Source organism: Ammospiza caudacuta, chromosome 1, assembly GCF_027887145.1.
Source record: "Ammospiza caudacuta isolate bAmmCau1 chromosome 1, bAmmCau1.pri, whole genome shotgun sequence".
Classification (NCBI taxonomy): domain Eukaryota; kingdom Metazoa; phylum Chordata; class Aves; order Passeriformes; family Passerellidae; genus Ammospiza; species Ammospiza caudacuta.
The window spans coordinates 137908958-137914957 of NC_080593.1; positions in this window are offsets into that span (position 1 = coordinate 137908958).

Below are 6000 nucleotides of genomic sequence, written 5' to 3' on the forward strand. Positions count from 1 at the left end.
TAGAGGAAGGACCTACTGAAAAATTAAATTTCCACAGGCAAGCAAAAAGAGCCAGTCTGCACCACTGCCAGTGCAATTATTGCCAACATAGATAGTCATTGCTACAAAAGGAAATATTTTCAGCTACAGTGTTCAGACAAAGAATTATAAGGAAAAAATACTATTTCGGTGTTTATTCAGAGTAAGAAAATCTCCTTGCTTCTGGAAAGATGGGCTGAGAAGAAATGGATACTACTTAGTTTTAGCTCAGCTATACCGTGGGGGATTACCCGAGCGATAACCGCAGGCGCTGGGAGCCAGCCCAGCAGCCGACATCCTGCCCAGCAGCCTCCTCATCCCCCGAAGGCAGCGCTGAGCACCGACCGGAGAAATTCTTGTGGAAGCTCAGATTTCAGATCCACTGGCTTTTCACTTCTACCTCCCAAGCAAACATTGGCTGGTTGTGCCAGAGGGGAATTTTGATTCCACAGAGACAGACACCTGATTATCCAAAAACTTTCTGGGTTATGCTAATGTGTCTGGTTTCAGTCTGGTCTCTGCAAATTTTCTGTGAACCCTGTTTCAGTTGCCCTTTTCTTGTGAATTTCTCTGTGAACAGAAATTTCAGTGGATGCCTGGTCTTGCTCAGACTGATGTTGCACAGCAGTATAGCTTGATTTGTAGCTTTTTTCATTTGCAGACAGCATAAGTGAGTGACCAGGATCTGCAGCCTACCCCAGTTCAACCTTCTCTTCTTGCTGCTAGAGCTCCACCAGTGGAAAGGGGCCTGGGGTAATAGGAAAGAATAATGAATGAACTGTCTAATTCCTGGAGATGCATTTCCAGCTAGAGGACAAATCAGGAGTTACCACTAAGGAGCAGCCTCTGGGAACTCCTGTTACCATAGCTTACTTGCTTCTGGAAATAGCAGGAAGCTCAAAGAAAGGGTTAGTGCCTCCTTGCTGCTGGTTGATGACGAGAACAGAGAAAAAAAAGTAATCTCATCTTAAGTCCCTGGGTCACTTCACCAGCTCACCCTGAGTCAACAGTCTGGTTTTCTTTCAAATGCTTGATTAAATATCAATATGCTACTAGTGGAGAAGCAAAGTATTTCATATTGCCTCTGTCAATTGTAGTCAACCCTTCACATTTCTCTGCTCAGTCCAATGGTTTTGTGCTCAGAAAGATTTGGCACCAAGGTTTATTTGAATGTGGCCAGAGAGGGAGTTTTGGCTTCAATGGTCACTAAGTGCATCTGTCTGGCACTCTGCTCTGTTCCTTCCCACAGGGACAGAGCCACCTCACTCACAGGGCCCACTGCAACCACGGGTGGGGAGAGCCCAGAGGGGTTCAAAGATTTCATCTGATGTGAAATTTCCCCTTCCTCTGCCACCAGGGGTTGAGGGAAACCCAGCTGCAAGTCAAAGAGTTTAGATCATTCACACAGGAAAATTTGAAAGCACTTTTAAATTCAAAGCAAGAGGTTAAACTAAGCTTTTCCTTCTGAAATACTTATTATTTGAAGTTAAATGGGTAATTCTGTCTCCCCCCCACCAAGTCAAACAAAAGCAACGGTAGTATGTTTATGCTTTAAAATGTTTAAAGCATTTTCAATTAAAACAAAAGAGAAAAAGCATCAATTCTTTTCATAATCCTGTTTTTACTTTCTAAGCATAAAAGAGATGAGCTGAACTGTAACATGGATGTCAACTCCACTTGACTGCAGTAAGTGGAGTGGTTTCCATTCACACAAAAGTTGTATTTACCTGTAAAATTAGGGGAAAAAATTATTTAAATCTTCAGAAATAATTAAATTGTGAGTAAATTGTGTGTGTTTATGGTTATACAACAAGCGGTTAGATCTGTTTGCTTAGAAGGCAGGGGGACCAAAAACAAAGTGGGATCTTACACAGTGTAAATATATTATATTTATATTATGAAATATATCCACTATATTTTCTTAGTTTAAATGGATGCAGAACAGGTTTCCTTCAGCAGACACTGTCAGATACAATTTATGGGACACAGAGAGAACTATTTAGTTGCTCTACACAAAAAGGACTAAAAGTACTGGCCTTAAACTGCCTACAATGAAGAAAGACTAAAGAAAATGGGGACTGAAGGTATCCCTAGGTTTCTGTCAGTTGCTTTCATATTCTGCCTTAGAGGACTGGGAGGAATAAAATGAAATCTTTTACCCTTGGCTTAGTTTTGGTTTTTTTTTAAGCCCTGATTTTGTTACATTATGGTAGGTTCAGTTCATGTAGGCCCCCTGTCCCTGGTGCATCCCTGTTTTTCTCTGTCTTGCAGGCTGTTCTTTGTGGAATACCTTGTACAGCCTCTTAATAAAGTCAGATTAGTGAATCAAACCCACTAACCATCATATCCAAAACAAATAGGGCCCAAAGTTGCAATGTAAGAAGGATTTTGCCTGCACTCCTGAATCTCTTCAGAAGAGAAGCCAAACTTTTAAGAGAGCTGGCAGAAGGTATTAAAGGAGCTTTTCTTACCAAGTGAGAGCAAAAACTGGGTGTTGATTACCTTCAAAGGATCTCAAATACAGACATTCTTATGTGGCTTTTTTTTAACCTGGGTTATCCATTACTTTTTATTTCAGACAAAATTAATGTTCAACAAACAGTGAAAGTGTCCTTTCTTTGTCATTGTGTAAGACTGTTTCTTTCTCAGAAGTGTAGCTGGCTTTTATTACACAAATGAATAATTCTGGAAAGACCTTACAGGAAGGAAATCAGTTATTTAGCTCTTTCTGGAAGAAAGGTCCTGCATTTTTTAGTAACTGCTGATGTTTCTGCTTTAGCAGCCTATGTGCATTCACACTGTCCTGAATCAAAAAAGGCCTTTACACTTGCAGAGCGTAACGTGGCCCTGGAATAGATGATGAGGAATAATGTAGTGATGAAATATTTCAGAAGAGCTGACACACTGAAGATATTTGAACCCAGACCTATATCTTGGATCTGAGTCATTTTTTGACTCTGGCACATCTGTGATTAGGGTCCAGGCTTCCAGCTCTGCCATGGTGTCTATGACAAAGTACACCAAACCCTCTCCCATCTTTTTTCTCCCAGCCATGCACTCCTCAGTCAGGCAGAAAAAAAACCCCTGTGTTTCCAGTCTGAAGCCTTACTGGCTTCATGGATATGGAGAAGTAGTCTGAAATGTGTTTTCTGCAGGCAGTTCCTCCAATCGTCCATGCTGAACAGCAGTTCCATGGCTAAATAGTCTTGTATTACAAAATGGCAGAAAACAAAAAGAGGTCTGAGGGAAGTGCAGGAGACTAGGACTACAAGAAGAGTAGACAATAGTGAAGGAGAAAGGATAAAACAGTAGTCAGTATACTAAAGGAGCAGTTTGGAATACAATGCTGTGTTGTAGCTCTCACAAGGAGCATCTCATGTGTGTTAAAAAAACCCCTGGTCATAAAAGAGCTGTTCCAGCAGGGGCTGTTGGTGACCTGCATGCTTAAAGGTGAAGACCACAACTGCACCCTGAGAAGGAAAGGAAGAAAGTAGAAATGAAACACACTGACAAACTGAACCAGAATCCAAGCAGAAGGAAGAAAGCAGCAAATTTCACCTTCTTTCACCAAAAATATGAAGGCTGAGTATACATTGACTTTACATATACTCATTTATTATATGACTCCAGACAGAATGTCCCAATGGATAATAGGCACAAACTGCAAAACAGGAGATCCCTTATGAACATCAGGTGTTTTATCCATGTTCTCCTATGAGCATGAAAAAAGGAAGAAAAAAAAAAATAAACAAAACTTTTTTCTTTTTACTGTGAGGATGACTGAACTCTGGAAGAGATTACCCAGGGAGGTTTTGGAGTCTCCACCCTTGGAAATATTTTAAACATTTCTCGATGCAGTCCAGGATAATTGGCTCTAGGTGGCCCTGTTTCAACAGGGGGGTTATATCAGTTGACCTCCGGAGACTCGGAGACTTTCTGTCCCCAACCATCAGGTGATTCTGTGATTCTGTGAATGCCACAGTGTTTCTTTGTGCTATGTTGGACTTGGCCAGGAGGAGCAGAGGCCATACATGGTGTAGGCCTATGTCACCATGGTCACCTGGCTCCATCTCCAGAGAGGTTGTGGCACATGCTTCACAGTCACTGGGGAAGCAACAGTGCAACAAGGTGACAAACACATCTAGGCTCCATTTTCCTCTGCCTCTCTGGGACTGTTTTCCCTCCTCAGGAAAGCCATTTGTATCTGCTTTTAAAGTCTCTACTCGGGTAAAATTCATCTATTTATTCTAACAAAGAGGACCTGAAAATACATGGTGTGCATGTATGCTTAGGTCAGAAGTGCACCTGCCTCAGATGATAATTATTCTGTATTTTTAGCATCAGGGTGGACTAATCTTTCTATTTTCTCCATTGAACATTAAAAAAAAAATCCTTCCTGTTACACACCCAGTAGTCACAAGGATTGTTATTCCAAAGGCACTGTCCACTTTGTTAACACATGCGCAAAGGTTGCTTTCAAGCAGACGGATAAACACAGCCTGGCTTTATTTTAGGCCTTTCATTTCTTTACTAATGTGACATTTCAGCTTGGTTGGAGTGACTGCTAAATTTTACAGTCCCTAATTCTTCAGTTCAAATGCTGAAATTCTAATCCTAATCTATTATGTTCAGTTTAACATTCAGAAATAGGCACTAGGTATATTCAGAATTGCACTATTGTTTATTTTTATTTTGCTATTAAACTTTCAGTTTTAGTGAACACAATTTACAAGAAAATCTCTCATTTACTTATGTAAAACAAGCTTAAGTAAATGCCTTTATACTTCTTTCATGTTTTCTTTTTCTGATTAAGATAAAGTAGTGATAAAAATTAATTAAGAATTAAATGATTTCTCACAGAACCCTTTGTTCCAGACATTAGAAGCTTCCAGAGATTTAAGATGAAAGGATTCTACCTCATTAGACAGCTCAGTCTTGCCAATCTGTTTACATGGATAACAAATGAAATGCAAGAATTAAGATGGCTTCAGAATTCAAGTGAAACAGCTCTGCAAGATGCTACAGAAAGCAATGCAGCGGAGCTTCTGTTGCAATTTCTGTTTAGTAAGATATGATAAATCCATTTTCCTGATCATGAATCTCAAGCTCTCCAGTCTGGTGGTAGAGATTTGTTCCACTTAACCAGCTGTAGCAAGTGTGACCTTGACTGGACTGAGGCACTCCACAATGGCTGTGAGACAGTGCAGAATGTCCACACTGCTTGTGCCATTTTTTTTGCTCAGCACAGGCAGACCAGGAGTCTGGAATTCTCTACTATTCTGTCTACAGGTTTAGATATTAGAGGAGTTATATCACTTCCCTCTTCCTCTCTGTGTGCTGGCCTGTCCTCCATTTCTCATCAGCACTCTTTATGAGCTGTGATCAGTAACACTCCCAGCTGGTTTTTAAAAACATGCTGGTTTAACTTTTCTTTTAAAAAAACCAACAGATTCCCATCAGACATAATTTTACAGTCTTATACAAATGTTGAATTCCCCTCATTATTCCTATTGACCTTGGCTTTACTTAAATCCTGTGGTTGTGCTTTAGTGCTTCTGTATAATATAAGATCATTTCCCTTTAGTAAGATTTACACTGCAGTGCTTTAAAAATGACTAAGTATCTCCTTGTTCTTGCAAGAAAGCCAATAAGGTGTCTTTTACCTGATTGTCCATTTATATTCGTTTCCAATTTAAACAGTCCTGTGATTATTTGCTCTTTGGTGTAGTGCTTTGCATAGTCCATGAAGATAATTTCCAGATTAGAGCAGAGTCAGGCAAGAGATGAGGAAAATGGACAGAGGAAAGCCAAGTATGGAGAAGCTGAGTATAGGAAGGGCTATGAATGACCACTGAAATTCTTTCTCAGTATGTTCTTTTGAAATAAAATTTGTTTCTGGGTGTCATTGCATGCATGTTCCTCAATGTGAGTGGCAGATAGCCTTTGGTGAGTGGGACAAGGAAGAATAACAAAGAAAATTGG